The sequence below is a fragment of the Pelmatolapia mariae genome, linkage group LG3_W (genome assembly GCF_036321145.2).
Source record: "Pelmatolapia mariae isolate MD_Pm_ZW linkage group LG3_W, Pm_UMD_F_2, whole genome shotgun sequence".
Classification (NCBI taxonomy): Eukaryota; Metazoa; Chordata; class Actinopteri; order Cichliformes; family Cichlidae; genus Pelmatolapia; species Pelmatolapia mariae.
Genome location: NC_086229.1, coordinates 52,434,062 through 52,453,959, shown reverse-complemented (window position 1 = coordinate 52,453,959; position 19,898 = coordinate 52,434,062). Strand labels below are relative to the sequence as shown.

General features: G+C 46.0%; 11 non-coding genes across 11 annotated transcripts; all 11 read left to right on the top strand.

The window, feature by feature from the left end:
• Positions 1-4,721: 4,721 nt before the first annotated feature.
• trnas-gcu (transfer RNA serine (anticodon GCU)) lies at positions 4,722-4,803 on the top strand. The gene has a single exon. It is a non-coding gene; the product is annotated as a tRNA-Ser (tRNA).
• A 631-nt stretch (positions 4,804-5,434) lies between these two features.
• trnaa-ugc (transfer RNA alanine (anticodon UGC)) lies at positions 5,435-5,507 on the top strand. The gene has a single exon. It is a non-coding gene; the product is annotated as a tRNA-Ala (tRNA).
• Positions 5,508-6,567: 1,060 nt separating this feature from the next.
• trnas-gcu (transfer RNA serine (anticodon GCU)) lies at positions 6,568-6,649 on the top strand. Its single transcript has one exon. It is a non-coding gene; the product is annotated as a tRNA-Ser (tRNA).
• A 1,764-nt stretch (positions 6,650-8,413) lies between these two features.
• Positions 8,414-8,495, top strand: trnas-gcu (transfer RNA serine (anticodon GCU)). The gene has a single exon. It is a non-coding gene; the product is annotated as a tRNA-Ser (tRNA).
• A 631-nt stretch (positions 8,496-9,126) lies between these two features.
• On the top strand, positions 9,127-9,199 carry trnaa-agc (transfer RNA alanine (anticodon AGC)). The gene has a single exon. It is a non-coding gene; the product is annotated as a tRNA-Ala (tRNA).
• Positions 9,200-10,259: 1,060 nt separating this feature from the next.
• On the top strand, positions 10,260-10,341 carry trnas-gcu (transfer RNA serine (anticodon GCU)). The gene has a single exon. It is a non-coding gene; the product is annotated as a tRNA-Ser (tRNA).
• A 1,764-nt stretch (positions 10,342-12,105) lies between these two features.
• On the top strand, positions 12,106-12,187 carry trnas-gcu (transfer RNA serine (anticodon GCU)). Its single transcript has one exon. It is a non-coding gene; the product is annotated as a tRNA-Ser (tRNA).
• Positions 12,188-13,951: 1,764 nt separating this feature from the next.
• Positions 13,952-14,033, top strand: trnas-gcu (transfer RNA serine (anticodon GCU)). Its single transcript has one exon. It is a non-coding gene; the product is annotated as a tRNA-Ser (tRNA).
• A 1,764-nt stretch (positions 14,034-15,797) lies between these two features.
• On the top strand, positions 15,798-15,879 carry trnas-gcu (transfer RNA serine (anticodon GCU)). The gene has a single exon. It is a non-coding gene; the product is annotated as a tRNA-Ser (tRNA).
• A 1,764-nt stretch (positions 15,880-17,643) lies between these two features.
• Positions 17,644-17,725, top strand: trnas-gcu (transfer RNA serine (anticodon GCU)). The gene has a single exon. It is a non-coding gene; the product is annotated as a tRNA-Ser (tRNA).
• Positions 17,726-19,489: 1,764 nt separating this feature from the next.
• Positions 19,490-19,571, top strand: trnas-gcu (transfer RNA serine (anticodon GCU)). The gene has a single exon. It is a non-coding gene; the product is annotated as a tRNA-Ser (tRNA).
• Positions 19,572-19,898: the final 327 nt, after the last annotated feature.

Sequence of the window (19,898 nt, the reverse complement as noted above, 5' to 3'; positions counted from 1 at the left end):
GTGTCGGCACATAAGGATGCTGTCATAGCCTGTCAACTACGTTGATTGGCTGCGTATATACGAATGTGAATCGCATTATTGGCTGGACTATGGGATAAGGTGGCATCGTTCTAATCCCATATGGGAGCAGCCAGTCACTTACTGACTCACACTGCAAAACAGAATTGTTAAAGTTTTAATTTTAATTTCAATTCAGGTACTGTCAGGTTTTTTATGTGCGCAACGCAGATTTTCTGTGCGCAGATACTGTGCCAGCAGTGCGCAATTGCGCACGTGCGCAGCTTAGAGGGAACATTGGATATACATACATGTAAATGCTGCTTCCAGGCTGGTTAGATGTGCTGCTGCCACTTTGCTCAGTGAGTCTGACTGTGAGCTCTGACTTGTTCCTAAATACTAAACTTTGTCACGCTTTATGATCTTCCAATGAAAGAAAAACCAAGCATTGGGGAAAATAAGCTCCACTTGTGAGAAGCTGTTTTCTGTTTTCTCTTGTTGCATGTGATAAATTAAAATATATTAATAATGAGAATATTAGAATATTGAGTGAGTATCATCACACTGGTTAATGTCATGTTAAAAAACATGAACATTTTATTTCACATATCAAAACAGATAAATATAACCCTATATAACCCTAACTTAAAATCACATGAGCAAAAACACAACTGCAACAAGCTGAACATAAATCTACCCAATCAACAAAGAGGCCCCTGCAAAGTAAGCACCTTGAAGCCCGACTGAAATGTGCAGCTGCCCACATGGACAAACCAAACGCCTTCTGGAGAAAAGTTTTATAATCAGATGAAACAAAGATTTTGCTGTTTTGGCAAAATGATATGAGGTATGTTTGGAAAGACAGTGGTGAGGTTTTCAAACCTTTGAACACTGAACCGGCTGTGGTGGTAGCATCATGCTCTGGGGCTGTTTTGCTGCCAGTGGTGCTGGTACACTACACAGAGTGGTTGGAATAATGAAGAAGGAGGACTAGCTCTAAATTCTTCAACTTCTCGTCAAATCAACGGCTATAAACTTGGACACAAATGTGATGTTCCCAAACACACATTAAAACTGCCTTTGTAATGGATAAAATAGGCTAACATTAAGATTCTGGAATGGCCTTCCCAAAGCCCCGACCCCAACCCTGTTGAATATTTGTTGACTTGAAAGTTATACCAACCAATTTAAATAAATTCTACCAATTGTGTCGTGACAAGTGGTCAGATAACAGCCAGAATTATGTTTGAAGCTTGTTGATGGTAACCAAAAACATCCAGTTCAAGTGGAACTTACTAAAGGACATTTATCCAAATATTAGTGATGATTTATTTATACTTTTATAATAATAACAGACTGCATTTATACAACTCTTTTCAGGACCCCTCAAAGCGCTTTACAATTCCACTATTCATTCACTCTCACATTCATACACTGGTGAAGGCAAGTGCACAGCTGCACTGGGACAGACTGACAGAGGCGAGGCTGCCATATCACGCCATCGGCCCATCACCAGTAGGTGAAGTGTCTTGCCCAAAGACACAACGACCGAGACTGTCCGAGCCAGGGCTCGAACCGGCAACCATCCGATTTACAAGACGAACACCCAACTCTTGAGCCACAATCGCCCTTTTAACCCTGTGTGGATTAGAAAAAATACAAAATACATTCAAACTCTAGCTCCCAATTCTTGTAATTAAAGATGCATGCTTTACAATCATTCCATACTGGAAAAAGAATAGTTCAGCTACAATAAATCACATTTGTGTAACTCATTTAACCCTTTATTGACCATGGGCCCACCGGCGGGCCCATTTTACAGGTAAATTTGAAGGGCCGGTCAATAAAGGGTTAAATAATCTGCTCCTAGGATTTCATGCTGTGAAATAGAAGCTCCACCAAATACATGTGCAATAAGGCCAATATGCAACTCTTCATTAAATCCCAACCGGAGCTTTGTAACATGAAAAGACGGGTGCAGAGTGTTAGTGAATCCGGCTGTGGAAACAGTTATTAGTGCAGATGATCTCATTAAATATATATTTAGATTCCCTTTCAGAGCCCGCAGCAGAACCACAATACAAGACACATGCAGGCAGTGTCCAGCTCTGAAACCTAACCAATCACTTTCATGTAGTTTGTTTTTTCTAGGACTCAAAGATTAGCATTGTCTTAGTGTAATGTCTAAATCATAAAGTGACAAAATATTGACTTCAATAAATACCCATATTACATGACATACAGAGAAAAACGGGATTTATATGAGAGTAAATCCTGTTTTATGTTTTCTTGCACAGGTAAAGTATGTAAGGTGAATTTGTTTTCCAATATTGAATAAATAACATGTATCATATTGATGAAACAACTAAAGCATTAAGAACCAAAAAAATATACTTTGTTTCCCTGTAATGGACTAAAAACGCTCTTATTATAGGTTTTACGAGAAAAATAAACATCAATGGTATATTCAGAGATGTTATTTTGAGAAGCACATTGACTTCTATTTCTAAGCTGAAACCCACCTCGATGTTCTCATCCTTTCAGCCCACTGAGCGCTTATTTTTTCTTAAATCTGTGACTCTGCTGCCCCCTGGTGGTTGTTGTTGTTATGTTACTGCTTATTTTTGTCGATCTCCTGATTTTGCATTCTGTGTCCACTTTTGCTTTTTTTTTTTTTTTTTAATGTAATCACATGTATGTGTGCGTATGTAGGCTATACATACTTTCTACAGGACTTTTGTAAATAAATGTAATATTGTTATTATTTTTAAACTTTAAACTCAAATATTTAAATTGTTAGTGTTTTGTGTTGAAAAACACCAAGAAATATTTTATAATTATAATTTTCATCCATGGCTGTCAGTTATCTTTTCAAACCTGAAACACAACCAAGTTGTTGTTGTTTTGTTAAGTTTTTGTATGGCTGCTGGCAACAGGAGCTGTCTGGTTTCAGTTTCTCCTGGTATGCTTAGAAGTTCAGACTCATTTAAGAGAGAACAAGGAAGTAGGCATGATGCAATGCCTCAGCTCTTCTTTGGCTCAGTACTTCCTATAGTACACCATGTGGTCTTGTTGCACAGGTCACGTTAAAGAGAATGGTCTGCTAATACAATGGCCAAAAGATACTTTGTTTCCAGAATAGTCAGTGCTCCAAATGAACGCATGTGGCTTCCTTTGGCAAATGTTTATTTGCACGTCTCCTCTGAGTACCTTTCAGGTACTGTCAGGTTAACGCTGGCTTTAAACCTCATCAGTGTTTGTCCATCTGAGGTGATTGTCTCCCCTCTTACCTTCACAATACTGGCCAATGGCAGCAAAGAGTCACGCAGCAATGCCCCCAGTCCAGTCTGACATCTTTTTTCTCCAGAAGCAGCTGAAAGGTGCTTCCACAAACAGTGACACGCTCCCAGCATAATGTGTAGGGCCCAGACTAGAGTTGGTCATTAATGTCTCGTATGCACAGTGATTCTACCACAGGGTCTTGTTGTAGTTGGCATGCCCAGAAAACCATGAAGGCGAGGTGTCCTTTTTAGAGCCTCCAGAGTTAAAGGTCCATATGTCACGATGAAGCTACAGTCCCCAACCGACAAAGGGGAATTAGCTCAAATGGGAGAGCGCTTGCTTTGCATGCGAGAGGTAGCGGGATCGATGCCCGCATTCTCCAGGGACCTTTTCCACATCCAAGAGCAGCCCTCCAGCATACTCTGTAGCCAATCCATTGGTTTTGTCCCATTATGTCTATGACTTTACTCATTATACTCACTTTTCAAGGCTTTGTGTCATCACTCCGGGGAAGCATTGAAAGGAAAAGGCAGGGAAAGAAAAAGTAGTGTTGTCGTGTAAATAACAATGCTAGGGGTGCTAGACCAATGGCAAAGGGAAAGCCTCATAGTGAGTTCAATGTGAGCCTTGACACTAAGCATGGAGAAAGGGACTTGTACCAATTGGTAAGGCAGAGAGATGAAGCTGGAAACAGCAGTTTAAAGTCATTAAGGGTGGAAATGGTAATGTGCTAACAAGGGAAGGAGTACTTTGAAGGGAAGATGTGGGTGGAGACCAAAGAAAGGGGTGATTTGTGACACCGGGATAGCAGCAGGTGTGAAAGGCGAGCTTTACAGGACGGTGGTGAGAACTGCTCTGATGTATTGTTTTATGACTGTGGCACGGAGGAAAAGATAAGAGGCCGAGATGGAGTTGTCAGAGTTGAAGATGGTAAGTTTTTTATGTTGGGACTGTCCAGGATGGAAAAAGATTAGAATTGATTATGTCAGAGGGACAGCTGGGGTCGAGCGGTTTGGAGACAAAGTTAGACCGGTAAGGCTGCGGTGGTTTGGAAATGTGCAGAGGAGGAATATAAGATATACTGGGAAAAGGGTGTAAAATATGGAGCTGCTAGGCAGGAGGAAAAGAAAACTACGGATGAGAAAGTTCATGGATCTAGTGGAGGACGACATGAAGAGGGTTGCTGTGACAGAGGAGAATGCTAGGGGCAGGGTGAGATGGAGGCAGATGATCCACTCTGGCAACCCCCAAGAAGAACAGGCTCAAAGAAGAAGCCAGCATCACTCCAGGCTTCTACCAAAGTGTTACGCAGCCCCTCGTCGGGGATCTGGAGTAGATTTCCCTGCGTTGATACACTAGCGCTCAGCTCGCATTTTGTCCATCTAGACTACGTGTTCACAGAATAAATTCCCAATTCTGCTGGCAAAGCAGAGCGTCAGGGAGATGAGGTGGCCGAGAGGTTAAGGCGATGGACTGCTAATCCATTGTGCTCTGCACGCGTGGGTTCGGATCCCATCCTCGTCGAGCCCTCTTTCTACTTAATGCATGTTGTGAGATTGGCTGCCAAAGTAGGCATGATGCAATGCCTCAGCTCTTCTTTGGCTCAGTACTTCCTATAGTACACCATGTGGTCTTGTTGCACAGGTCACGTTAAAGAGAATGGTCTGCTAATACAATGGCCAAAAGATACTTTGTTTCCAGAATAGTCAGTGCTCCAAATGAACGCATGTGGCTTCCTTTGGCAAATGTTTATTTGCACGTCTCCTCTGAGTACCTTTCAGGTACTGTCAGGTTAACGCTGGCTTTAAACCTCATCAGTGTTTGTCCATCTGAGGTGATTGTCTCCCCTCTTACCTTCACAATACTGGCCAATGGCAGCAAAGAGTCACGCAGCAATGCCCCCAGTCCAGTCTGACATCTTTTTTCTCCAGAAGCAGCTGAAAGGTGCTTCCACAAACAGTGACACGCTCCCAGCATAATGTGTAGGGCCCAGACTAGAGTTGGTCATTAATGTCTCGTATGCACAGTGATTCTACCACAGGGTCTTGTTGTAGTTGGCATGCCCAGAAAACCATGAAGGCGAGGTGTCCTTTTTAGAGCCTCCAGAGTTAAAGGTCCATATGTCACGATGAAGCTACAGTCCCCAACCGACAAAGGGGAATTAGCTCAAATGGGAGAGCGCTCGCTTTGCATGCGAGAGGTAGCGGGTTCGATGCCCGCATTCTCCAGGGACCTTTTCCACATCCAAGAGCAGCCCTCCAGCATACTCTGTAGCCAATCCATTGGTTTTGTCCCATTATGTCTATGACTTTACTCATTATACTCACTTTTCAAGGCTTTGTGTCATCACTCCGGGGAAGCATTGAAAGGAAAAGGCAGGGAAAGAAAAAGTAGTGTTGTCGTGTAAATAAGAATGCTAGGGGTGCTAGACCAATGGCAAAGGAAAAGCCTCATAGCGAGTTCAATGTGAGCCTTGACACTAAGCATGGAGAAAGGGACTTGTACCAATTGGTAAGGCAGAGAGATGAAGCTGGAAACAGCAGTTTAAAGTCATTAAGGGTGGAAATGGTAATGTGCTAACAAGGGAAGGAGTACTTTGAAGGGAAGATGTGGGTGGAGACCAAAGAAAGGGGTGATTTGTGACACCGGGATAGCAGCAGGTGTGAAAGGCGAGCTTTACAGGACGGTGGTGAGAACTGCTCTGATGTATTGTTTTATGACTGTGGCACGGAGGAAAAGATAAGAGGCCAAGATGGAGTTGTCAGAGTTGAAGATGGTAAGTTTTTTATGTTGGGACTGTCCAGGATGGAAAAAGATTAGAATTGATTATGTCAGAGGGACAGCTGGGGTCGAGCGGTTTGGAGACAAAGTTAGACCGGTAAGGCTGCGGTGGTTTGGAAATGTGCAGAGGAGGAATATAAGATATACTGGGAAAAGGGTGTAAAATATGGAGCTGCTAGGCAGGAGGAAAAGAAAACTACGGATGAGAAAGTTCATGGATCTAGTGGAGGACGACATGAAGAGGGTTGCTGTGACAGAGGAGAATGCTAGGGGCAGGGTGAGATGGAGGCAGATGATCCACTCTGGCAACCCCCAAGAAGAACAGGCTCAAAGAAGAAGCCAGCATCACTCCAGGCTTCTACCAAAGTGTTACGCAGCCCCTCGTCGGGGATCTGGAGTAGATTTCCCTGCGTCGATACACTAGCGCTCAGCTCGCATTTTGTCCATCTAGACTACGTGTTAACAGAATAAATTCCCAATTCTGCTGGCAAAACACAGCGTCAGGGAGATGAGGTGGCCGAGAGGTTAAGGCGATGGACTGCTAATCCATTGTGCTCTGCACGCGTGGGTTCGAATCCCATCCTCGTCGAGCCCTCTTTCTACTTAATGCATGTTGTGAGATTGGCTGCCAAAGTAGGCATGATACAATGCCTCAGCTCTTCTTTGGCTCAGTACTTCCTATAGTACACCATGTGGTCTTGTTGCACAGGTCACGTTAAAGAGAATGGTCTGCTAATACAATGGCCAAAAGATACTTTGTTTCCAGAATAGTCAGTGCTCCAAATGAACGCATGTGGCTTCCTTTGGCAAATGTTTATTTGCACGTCTCCTCTGAGTACCTTTCAGGTACTGTCAGGTTAACGCTGGCTTTAAACCTCATCAGTGTTTGTCCATCTGAGGTGATTGTCTCCCCTCTTACCTTCACAATACTGGCCAATGGCAGCAAAGAGTCACGCAGCAATGCCCCCAGTCCAGTCTGACATCTTTTTTCTCCAGAAGCAGCTGAAAGGTGCTTCCACAAACAGTGACACGCTCCCAGCATAATGTGTAGGGCCCAGACTAGAGTTGGTCATTAATGTCTCGTATGCACAGTGATTCTACCACAGGGTCTTGTTGTAGTTGGCATGCCCAGAAAACCATGAAGGCGAGGTGTCCTTTTTAGAGCCTCCAGAGTTAAAGGTCCATATGTCACGATGAAGCTACAGTCCCCAACCGACAAAGGGGAATTAGCTCAAATGGGAGAGCGCTCGCTTAGCATGCGAGAGGTAGCGGGATCGATGCCCGCATTCTCCAGGGACCTTTTCCACATCCAAGAGCAGCCCTCCAGCATACTCTGTAGCCAATCCATTGGTTTTGTCCCATTATGTCTATGACTTTACTCATTATACTCACTTTTCAAGGCTTTGTGTCATCACTCCGGGGAAGCATTGAAAGGAAAAGGCAGGGAAAGAAAAAGTAGTGTTGTCGTGTAAATAAGAATGCTAGGGGTGCTAGACCAATGGCAAAGGAAAAGCCTCATAGTGAGTTCAATGTGAGCCTTGACACTAAGCATGGAGAAAGGGACTTGTACCAATTGGTAAGGCAGAGAGATAAAGCTGGAAACAGCAGTTTTAAGTCATTAAGGGTGGAAATGGTAATGTGCTAACAAGGGAAGGAGTACTTTGAAGGGAAGATGTGGGTGGAGACCAAATAAAGGGGTGATTTGTGACACCGGGATAGCAGCAGGTGTGAAAGGCGAGCTTTACAGGACGGTGGTGAGAACTGCTCTGATGTATTGTTTTATGACTGTGGCACGGAGGAAAAGATAAGAGGCCGAGATGGAGTTGTCAGAGTTGAAGATGGTAAGTTTTTTATGTTGGGACTGTCCAGGATGGAAAAAGATTAGAATTGATTATGTCAGAGGGACAGCTGGGGTCGAGCGGTTTGGAGACAAAGTTAGACCGGTAAGGCTGCGGTGGTTTGGAAATGTGCAGAGGAGGAATATAAGATATACTGGGAAAAGGGTGTAAAATATGGAGCTGCTAGGCAGGAGGAAAAGAAAACTACGGAAGAGAAAGTTCATGGATCTAGTGGAGGAGGACATGAAGAGGGTTGCTGTGACAGAGGAGAATGCTAGGGGCAGGGTGAGATGGAGGCAGATGATCCACTCTGGCAACCCCCAAGAAGAACAGGCTCAAAGAAGAAGCCAGCATCACTCCAGGCTTCTACCAAAGTGTTACGCAGCCCCTCGTCGGGGATCTGGAGTAGATTTCCCTGCGTCGATACACTAGCGCTCAGCTCGCATTTTGTCCATCTAGACTACGTGTTCACAGAATAAATTCCCAATTCTGCTGGCAAAACGCAGCGTCAGGGAGATGAGGTGGCCGAGAGGTTAAGGCGATGGACTGCTAATCCATTGTGCTCTGCACGCGTGGGTTCAAATCCCATCCTCGTCGAGCCCTCTTTCTACTTAATGCATGTTGTGAGATTGGCTGCCAAAGTAGGCATGATGCAATGCCTCAGCTCTTCTTTGGCTCAGTACTTCCTATAGTACACCATGTGGTCTTGTTGCACAGGTCACGTTAAAGAGAATGGTCTGCTAATACAATGGCCAAAAGATACTTTGTTTCCAGAATAGTCAGTGCTCCAAATGAACGCATGTGGCTTCCTTTGGCAAATGTTTATTTGCACGTCTCCTCTGAGTACCTTTCAGGTACTGTCAGGTTAACGCTGGCTTTAAACCTCATCAGTGTTTGTCCATCTGAGGTGATTGTCTCCCCTCTTACCTTCACAATACTGGCCAATGGCAGCAAAGAGTCACGCAGCAATGCCCCCAGTCCAGTCTGACATCTTTTTTCTCCAGAAGCAGCTGAAAGGTGCTTCCACAAACAGTGACACGCTCCCAGCATAATGTGTAGGGCCCAGACTAGAGTTTGTCATTAATGTCTCGTATGCACAGTGATTCTACCACAGGGTCTTGTTGTAGTTGGCATGCCCAGAAAACCATGAAGGCGAGGTGTCCTTTTTAGAGCCCCCAGAGTTAAAGGTCCATATGTCACGATGAAGCTACAGTCCCCAACCGACAAAGGGGAGTTAGCTCAAATGGGAGAGCGCTCGCTTAGCATGCGAGAGGTAGCGGGATCGATGCCCGCATTCTCCAGGGACCTTTTCCACATCCAAGAGCAGCCCTCCAGCATACTCTGTAGCCAACCCATTGGTTTTGTCCCATTATGTCTATGACTTTACTCATTATACTCACTTTTCAAGGCTTTGTGTCATCACTCCGGGGAAGCATTGAAAGGAAAAGGCAGGGAAAGAAAAAGTAGTGTTGTCGTGTAAATAAGAATGCTAGGGGTGCTAGACCAATGGCAAAGGAAAAGCCTCATAGTGAGTTCAATGTGAGCCTTGACACTAAGCATGGAGAAAGGGACTTGTACCAATTGGTAAGGCAGAGAGATAAAGCTGGAAACAGCAGTTTTAAGTCATTAAGGGTGGAAATGGTAATGTGCTAACAAGGGAAGGAGTACTTTGAAGGGAAGATGTGGGTGGAGACCAAATAAAGGGGTGATTTGTGACACCGGGATAGCAGCAGGTGTGAAAGGCGAGCTTTACAGGACGGTGGTGAGAACTGCTCTGATGTATTGTTTTATGACTGTGGCACGGAGGAAAAGATAAGAGGCCGAGATGGAGTTGTCAGAGTTGAAGATGGTAAGTTTTTTATGTTGGGACTGTCCAGGATGGAAAAAGATTAGAATTGATTATGTCAGAGGGACAGCTGGGGTCGAGCGGTTTGGAGACAAAGTTAGACCGGTAAGGCTGCGGTGGTTTGGAAATGTGCAGAGGAGGAATATAAGATATACTGGGAAAAGGGTGTAAAATATGGAGCTGCTAGGCAGGAGGAAAAGAAAACTACGGATGAGAAAGTTCATGGATCTAGTGGAGGAGGACATGAAGAGGGTTGCTGTGACAGAGGCGAATGCTAGGGGCAGGGTGAGATGGAGGCAGATGATCCACTCTGGCAACCCCCAAGAAGAACAGGCTCAAAGAAGAAGCCAGCATCACTCCAGGCTTCTACCAAAGTGTTACGCAGCCCCTCGTCGGGGATCTGGAGTAGATTTCCCTGCGTCGATACACTAGCGCTCAGCTCGCATTTTGTCCATCTAGACTACGTGTTCACAGAATAAATTCCCAATTCTGCTGGCAAAACACAGCGTCAGGGAGATGAGGTGGCCGAGAGGTTAAGGCGATGGACTGCTAATCCATTGTGCTCTGCACGCGTGGGTTCGAATCCCATCCTCGTCGAGCCCTCTTTCTACTTAATGCATGTTGTGAGATTGGCTGCCAAAGTAGGCATGATGCAATGCCTCAGCTCTTCTTTGGCTCAGTACTTCCTATAGTACACCATGTGGTCTTGTTGCACAGGTCACGTTAAAGAGAATGGTCTGCTAATAAAATGGCCAAAAGATACTTTGTTTCCAGAATAGTCAGTGCTCCAAATGAACGCATGTGGCTTCCTTTGGCAAATGTTTATTTGCACGTCTCCTCTGAGTACCTTTCAGGTACTGTCAGGTTAACGCTGGCTTTAAACCTCATCAGTGTTTGTCCATCTGAGGTGATTGTCTCCCCTCTTACCTTCACAATACTGGCCAATGGCAGCAAAGAGTCACGCAGCAATGCCCCCAGTCCAGTCTGACATCTTTTTTCTCCAGAAGCAGCTGAAAGGTGCTTCCACAAACAGTGACACGCTCCCAGCATAATGTGTAGGGCCCAGACTAGAGTTTGTCATTAATGTCTCGTATGCACAGTGATTCTACCACAGGGTCTTGTTGTAGTTGGCATGCCCAGAAAACCATGAAGGCGAGGTGTCCTTTTTAGAGCCTCCAGAGTTAAAGGTCCATATGTCACGATGAAGCTACAGTCCCCAACCGACAAAGGGGAATTAGCTCAAATGGGAGAGCGCTCGCTTAGCATGCGAGAGGTAGCGGGATCGATGCCCGCATTCTCCAGGGACCTTTTCCACATCCAAGAGCAGCCCTCCAGCATACTCTGTAGCCAATCCATTGGTTTTGTCCCATTATGTCTATGACTTTACTCATTATACTCACTTTTCAAGGCTTTGTGTCATCACTCCGGGGAAGCATTGAAAGGAAAAGGCAGGGAAAGAAAAAGTAGTGTTGTCGTGTAAATAAGAATGCTAGGGGTGCTAGACCAATGGCAAAGGAAAAGCCTCATAGTGAGTTCAATGTGAGCCTTGACACTAAGCATGGAGAAAGGGACTTGTACCAATTGGTAAGGCAGAGAGATAAAGCTGGAAACAGCAGTTTTAAGTCATTAAGGGTGGAAATGGTAATGTGCTAACAAGGGAAGGAGTACTTTGAAGGGAAGATGTGGGTGGAGACCAAATAAAGGGGTGATTTGTGACACCGGGATAGCAGCAGGTGTGAAAGGCGAGCTTTACAGGACGGTGGTGAGAACTGCTCTGATGTATTGTTTTATGACTGTGGCACGGAGGAAAAGATAAGAGGCCGAGATGGAGTTGTCAGAGTTGAAGATGGTAAGTTTTTTATGTTGGGACTGTCCAGGATGGAAAAAGATTAGAATTGATTATGTCAGAGGGACAGCTGGGGTCGAGCGGTTTGGAGACAAAGTTAGACCGGTAAGGCTGCGGTGGTTTGGAAATGTGCAGAGGAGGAATATAAGATATACTGGGAAAAGGGTGTAAAATATGGAGCTGCTAGGCAGGAGGAAAAGAAAACTACGGATGAGAAAGTTCATGGATCTAGTGGAGGAGGACATGAAGAGGGTTGCTGTGACAGAGGCGAATGCTAGGGGCAGGGTGAGATGGAGGCAGATGATCCACTCTGGCAACCCCCAAGAAGAACAGGCTCAAAGAAGAAGCCAGCATCACTCCAGGCTTCTACCAAAGTGTTACGCAGCCCCTCGTCGGGGATCTGGAGTAGATTTCCCTGCGTCGATACACTAGCGCTCAGCTCGCATTTTGTCCATCTAGACTACGTGTTCACAGAATAAATTCCCAATTCTGCTGGCAAAGCACAGCGTCAGGGAGATGAGGTGGCCGAGAGGTTAAGGCGATGGACTGCTAATCCATTGTGCTCTGCACGCGTGGGTTCGAATCCCATCCTCGTCGAGCCCTCTTTCTACTTAATGCATGTTGTGAGATTGGCTGCCAAAGTAGGCATGATGCAATGCCTCAGCTCTTCTTTGGCTCAGTACTTCCTATAGTACACCATGTGGTCTTGTTGCACAGGTCACGTTAAAGAGAATGGTCTGCTAATACAATGGCCAAAAGATACTTTGTTTCCAGAATAGTCAGTGCTCCAAATGAACGCATGTGGCTTCCTTTGGCAAATGTTTATTTGCACGTCTCCTCTGAGTACCTTTCAGGTACTGTCAGGTTAACGCTGGCTTTAAACCTCATCAGTGTTTGTCCATCTGAGGTGATTGTCTCCCCTCTTACCTTCACAATACTGGCCAATGGCAGCAAAGAGTCACGCAGCAATGCCCCCAGTCCAGTCTGACATCTTTTTTCTCCAGAAGCAGCTGAAAGGTGCTTCCACAAACAGTGACACGCTCCCAGCATAATGTGTAGGGCCCAGACTAGAGTTTGTCATTAATGTCTCGTATGCACAGTGATTCTACCACAGGGTCTTGTTGTAGTTGGCATGCCCAGAAAACCATGAAGGCGAGGTGTCCTTTTTAGAGCCCCCAGAGTTAAAGGTCCATATGTCACGATGAAGCTACAGTCCCCAACCGACAAAGGGGAATTAGCTCAAATGGGAGAGCGCTCGCTTAGCATGCGAGAGGTAGCGGGATCGATGCCCGCATTCTCCAGGGACCTTTTCCACATCCAAGAGCAGCCCTCCAGCATACTCTGTAGCCAATCCATTGGTTTTGTCCCATTATGTCTATGACTTTACTCATTATACTCACTTTTCAAGGCTTTGTGTCATCACTCCGGGGAAGCATTGAAAGGAAAAGGCAGGGAAAGAAAAAGTAGTGTTGTCGTGTAAATAAGAATGCTAGGGGTGCTAGACCAATGGCAAAGGAAAAGCCTCATAGTGAGTTCAATGTGAGCCTTGACACTAAGCATGGAGAAAGGGACTTGTACCAATTGGTAAGGCAGAGAGATGAAGCTGGAAACAGCAGTTTTAAGTCATTAAGGGTGGAAATGGTAATGTGCTAACAAGGGAAGGAGTACTTTGAAGGGAAGATGTGGGTGGAGACCAAAGAAAGGGGTGATTTGTGACACCGGGATAGCAGCAGGTGTGAAAGGCGAGCTTTACAGGACGGTGGTGAGAACTGCTCTGATGTATTGTTTTATGACTGTGGCACGGAGGAAAAGATAAGAGGCCGAGATGGAGTTGTCAGAGTTGAAGATGGTAAGTTTTTTATGTTGGGACTGTCCAGGATGGAAAAAGATTAGAATTGATTATGTCAGAGGGACAGCTGGGGTCGAGCGGTTTGGAGACAAAGTTAGACCGGTAAGGCTGCGGTGGTTTGGAAATGTGCAGAGGAGGAATATAAGATATACTGGGAAAAGGGTGTAAAATATGGAGCTGCTAGGCAGGAGGAAAAGAAAACTACGGATGAGAAAGTTCATGGATCTAGTGGAGGAGGACATGAAGAGGGTTGCTGTGACAGAGGAGAATGCTAGGGGCAGGGTGAGATGGAGGCAGATGATCCACTCTGGCAACCCCCAAGAAGAACAGGCTCAAAGAAGAAGCCAGCATCACTCCAGGCTTCTACCAAAGTGTTACGCAGCCCCTCGTCGGGGATCTGGAGTAGATTTCCCTGCGTCGATACACTAGCGCTCAGCTCGCATTTTGTCCATCTAGACTACGTGTTCACAGAATAAATTCCCAATTCTGCTGGCAAAACACAGCGTCAGGGAGATGAGGTGGCCGAGAGGTTAAGGCGATGGACTGCTAATCCACTGTGCTCTGCACGCGTAGGTTCGAATCCCATCCTCGTCGAGCCCTCTTTCTACTTAATGCATGTTGTGAGATTGGCTGCCAAAGTAGGCATGATGCAATGCCTCAGCTCTTCTTTGGCTCAGTACTTCCTATAGTACACCATGTGGTCTTGTTGCACAGGTCACGTTAAAGAGAATGGTCTGCTAATACAATGGCCAAAAGATACTTTGTTTCCAGAATAGTCAGTGCTCCAAATGAACGCATGTGGCTTCCTTTGGCAAATGTTTATTTGCACGTCTCCTCTGAGTACCTTTCAGGTACTGTCAGGTTAACGCTGGCTTTAAACCTCATCAGTGTTTGTCCATCTGAGGTGATTGTCTCCCCTCTTACCTTCACAATACTGGCCAATGGCAGCAAAGAGTCACGCAGCAATGCCCCCAGTCCAGTCTGACATCTTTTTTCTCCAGAAGCAGCTGAAAGGTGCTTCCACAAACAGTGACACGCTCCCAGCATAATGTGTAGGGCCCAGACTAGAGTTGGTCATTAATGTCTCGTATGCACAGTGATTCTACCACAGGGTCTTGTTGTAGTTGGCATGCCCAGAAAACCATGAAGGCGAGGTGTCCTTTTTAGAGCATCCAGAGTTAAAGGTCCATATGTCACGATGAAGCTACAGTCCCCAACCGACAAAGGGGAATTAGCTCAAATGGGAGAGCGCTCGCTTTGCATGCGAGAGGTAGCGGGATCGATGCCCGCATTCTCCAGGGACCTTTTCCACATCCAAGAGCAGCCCTCCAGCATACTCTGTAGCCAATCCATTGGTTTTGTCCCATTATGTCTATGACTTTACTCATTATACTCACTTTTCAAGGCTTTGTGTCATCACTCCGGGGAAGCATTGAAAGGAAAAGGCAGGGAAAGAAAAAGTAGTGTTGTCGTGTAAATAAGAATGCTAGGGGTGCTAGACCAATGGCAAAGGAAAAGCCTCATAGCGAGTTCAATGTGAGCCTTGACACTAAGCATGGAGAAAGGGACTTGTACCAATTGGTAAGGCAGAGAGATGAAGCTGGAAACAGCAGTTTAAAGTCATTAAGGGTGGAAATGGTAATGTGCTAACAAGGGAAGGAGTACTTTGAAGGGAAGATGTGGGTGGAGACCAAAGAAAGGGGTGATTTGTGACACCGGGATAGCAGCAGGTGTGAAAGGCGAGCTTTACAGGACGGTGGTGAGAACTGCTCTGATGTATTGTTTTATGACTGTGGCACGGAGGAAAAGATAAGAGGCCGAGATGGAGTTGTCAGAGTTGAAGATGGTAAGTTTTTTATGTTGGGACTGTCCAGGATGGAAAAAGATTAGAATTGATTATGTCAGAGGGACAGCTGGGGTCGAGCGGTTTGGAGACAAAGTTAGACCGGTAAGGCTGCGGTGGTTTGGAAATGTGCAGAGGAGGAATATAAGATATACTGGGAAAAGGGTGTAAAATATGGAGCTGCTAGGCAGGAGGAAAAGAAAACTACGAATGAGAAAGTTCATGGATCTAGTGGAGGAGGACATGAAGAGGGTTGCTGTGACAGAGGCGAATGCTAGGGGCAGGGTGAGATGGAGGCAGATGATCCACTCTGGCAACCCCCAAGAAGAACAGGCTCAAAGAAGAAGCCAGCATCACTCCAGGCTTCTACCAAAGTGTTACGCAGCCCCTCGTCGGGGATCTGGAGTAGATTTCCCTGCGTCGATACACTAGCGCTCAGCTCGCATTTTGTCCATCTAGACTACGTGTTCACAGAATAAATTCCCAATTCTGCTGGCAAAACACAGCATCAGGGAGATGAGGTGGCCGAGAGGTTAAGGCGATGGACTGCTAATCCATTGTGCTCTGCACGCGTGGGTTCGAATCCCATCCTCGTCGAGCCCTCTTTCTACTTAATGCATGTTGTGAGATTGGCTGCCAAAGTAGGCATGATGCAATGCCTCAGCTCTTCTTTGGCTCAGTACTTCCTATAGTACACCATGTGGTCTTGTTGCACAGGTCACGTTAAAGAGAATGGTCTGCTAATACAATGGCCAAAAGATACTTTGTTTCCAGAATAGTCAGTGCTCCAAATGAACGCATGTGGCTTCCTTTGGCAAATGTTTATTTGCACGTCTCCTCTGAGTACCTTTCAGGTACTGTCAGGTTAACGCTGGCTTTAAACCTCATCAGTGTTTGTCCATCTGAGGTGATTGTCTCCCCTCTTACCTTCACAATACTGGCCAATGGCAGCAAAGAGTCACGCAGCAATGCCCCCAGTCCAGTCTGACATCTTTTTTCTCCAGAAGCAGCTGAAAGGTGCTTCCACAAACAGTGACACGCTCCCAGCATAATGTGTAGGGCCCAGACTAGAGTTGGTCATTAATGTCTCGTATGCACAGTGATTCTACCACAGGGTCTTGTTGTAGTTGGCATGCCCAGAAAACCATGAAGGCGAGGTGTCCTTTTTAGAGCCTCCAGAGTTAAAGGTCCATATGTCACGATGAAGCTACAGTCCTTAACCGCCAAAGGGGAATTAGCTCAAATGGGAGAGCGCTCGCTTTGCATGCGAGAAGTAGCGGAATCGATGCCCGCATTCTCCAGGGACCTTTTCCACATCCAAGAGCAGCCCTCCAGCATACTCTGTAGCCAATCCATTGGTTTTGTCCCATTATGTCTATGACTTTACTCATTATACTCACTTTTCAAGGCTTTGTGTCATCACTCCGGGGAAGCATTGAAAGGAAAAGGCAGGGAAAGAAAAAGTAGTGTTGTCGTGTAAATAAGAATGCTAGGGGTGCTAGACCAATGGCAAAGGAAAAGCCTCATAGCGAGTTCAATGTGAGCCTTGACACTAAGCATGGAGAAAGGGACTTGTACCAATTGGTAAGGCAGAGAGATGAAGCTGGAAACAGCAGTTTAAAGTCATTAAGGGTGGAAATGGTAATGTGCTAACAAGGGAAGGAGTACTTTGAAGGGAAGATGTGGGTGGAGACCAAAGAAAGGGGTGATTTGTGACACCGGGATAGCAGCAGGTGTGAAAGGCAAGCTTTACAGGACGGTGGTGAGAACTGCTCTGATGTATTGTTTTATGACTGTGGCACGGAGGAAAAGATAAGAGGCCGAGATGGAGTTGTGAGAGTTGAAGATGGTAAGTTTTTTATGTTGGGACTGTCCAGGATGGAAAAAGATTAGAATTGATTATGTCAGAGGGACAGCTGGGGTCGAGCGGTTTGGAGACAAAGTTAGACCGGTAAGGCTGCGGTGGTTTGGAAATGTGCAGAGGAGGAATATAAGATATACTGGGAAAAGGGTGTAAAATATGGAGCTGCTAGGCAGGAGGAAAAGAAAACTACGGATGAGAAAGTTCATGGATCTAGTGGAGGAGGACATGAAGAGGCTTGCTGTGACAGAGGAGAATGCTAGGGGCAGGGTGAGATGGAGGCAGATGATCCACTCTGGCAACCCCCAAGAAGAACAGGCTCAAAGAAGAAGCCAGCATCACTCCAGGCTTCTACCAAAGTGTTACGCAGCCCCTCGTCGGGGATCTGGAGTAGATTTCCCTGCGTCGATACACTAGCGCTCAGCTCGCATTTTGTCCATCTAGACTACGTGTTCACAGAATAAATTCCCAATTCTGCTGGCAAAACACAGCGTCAGGGAGATGAGGTGGCCGAGAGGTTAAGGCGATGGACTGCTAATCCACTGTGCTCTGCACGCGTGGGTTCGAATCCCATCCTCGTCGAGCCCTCTTTCTACTTAATGCATGTTGTGAGATTGGCTGCCAAAGTAGGCATGATGCAATGCCTCAGCTCTTCTTTGGCTCAGTACTTCCTATAGTACACCATGTGGTCTTGTTGCACAGGTCACGTTAAAGAGAATGGTCTGCTAATACAATGGCCAAAAGATACTTTGTTTCCAGAATAGTCAGTGCTCCAAATGAACGCATGTGGCTTCCTTTGGCAAATGTTTATTTGCACGTCTCCTCTGAGTACCTTTCAGGTACTGTCAGGTTAACGCTGGCTTTAAACCTCATCAGTGTTTGTCCATCTGAGGTGATTGTCTCCCCTCTTACCTTCACAATACTGGCCAATGGCAGCAAAGAGTCACGCAGCAATGCCCCCAGTCCAGTCTGACATCTTTTTTCTCCAGAAGCAGCTGAAAGGTGCTTCCACAAACAGTGACACGCTCCCAGCATAATGTGTAGGGCCCAGACTAGAGTTGGTCATTAATGTCTCGTATGCACAGTGATTCTACCACAGGGTCTTGTTGTAGTTGGCATGCCCAGAAAACCATGAAGGCGAGGTGTCCTTTTTAGAGCCTCCAGAGTTAAAGGTCCATATGTCACGATGAAGCTACAGTCCCCAACCGACAAAGGGGAATTAGCTCAAATGGGAGAGCGCTCGCTTAGCATGCGAGAGGTAGCGGGATCGATGCCCGCATTCTCCAGGGACCTTTTCCACATCCAAGAGCAGCCCTCCAGCATACTCTGTAGCCAATCCATTGGTTTTGTCCCATTATGTCTATGACTTTACTCATTATACTCACTTTTCAAGGCTTTGTGTCATCACTCCGGGGAAGCATTGAAAGGAAAAGGCAGGGAAAGAAAAAGTAGTGTTGTCGTGTAAATAAGAATGCTAGGGGTGCTAGACCAATGGCAAAGGAAAAGCCTCATAGTGAGTTCAATGTGAGCCTTGACACTAAGCATGGAGAAAGGGACTTGTACCAATTGGTAAGGCAGAGAGATGAAGCTGGAAACAGCAGTTTTAAGTCATTAAGGGTGGAAATGGTAATGTGCTAACAAGGGAAGGAGTACTTTGAAGGGAAGATGTGGGTGGAGACCAAAGAAAGGGGTGATTTGTGACACCGGGATAGCAGCAGGTGTGAAAGGCGAGCTTTACAGGACGGTGGTGAGAACTGCTCTGATGTATTGTTTTATGACTGTGGCACGGAGGAAAAGATAAGAGGCCGAGATGGAGTTGTGAGAGTTGAAGATGGTAAGTTTTTTATGTTGGGACTGTCCAGGATGGAAAAAGATTAGAATTGATTATGTCAGAGGGACAGCTGGGGTCGAGCGGTTTGGAGACAAAGTTAGACCGGTAAGGCTGCGGTGGTTTGGAAATGTGCAGAGGAGGAATATAAGATATACTGGGAAAAGGGTGTAAAATATGGAGCTGCTAGGCAGGAGGAAAAGAAAACTACGGATGAGAAAGTTCATGGATCTAGTGGAGGAGGACATGAAGAGGGTTGCTGTGACAGAGGCGAATGCTAGGGGCAGGGTGAGATGGAGGCAGATGATCCACTCTGGCAACCCCCAAGAAGAACAGGCTCAAAGAAGAAGCCAGCATCACTCCAGGCTTCTACCAAAGTGTTACGCAGCCCCTCGTCGGGGATCTGGAGTAGATTTCCCTGCGTCGATACACTAGCGCTCAGCTCGCATTTTGTCCATCTAGACTACGTGTTCACAGAATAAATTCCCAATTCTGCTGGCAAAACACAGCGTCAGGGAGATGAGGTGGCCGAGAGGTTAAGGCGATGGACTGCTAATCCATTGTGCTCTGCACGCGTGGGTTCGAATCCCATCCTCGTCGAGCCCTCTTTCTACTTAATGCATGTTGTGAGATTGGCTGCCATAGTAGGCATGATGCAATGCCTCAACTCTTCTTTGGCTCAGTACTTCCTATAGTACACCATGTGGTCTTGTTGCACAGGTCACGTTAAAGAGAATGGTCTGCTAATACAATGGCCAAAAGATACTTTGTTTCCAGAATAGTCAGTGCTCCAAATGAACGCATGTGGCTTCCTTTGGCAAATGTTTATTTGCACGTCTCCTCTGAGTACCTTTCAGGTACTGTCAGGTTAACGCTGGCTTTAAACCTCATCAGTGTTTGTCCATCTGAGGTGATTGTCTCCCCTCT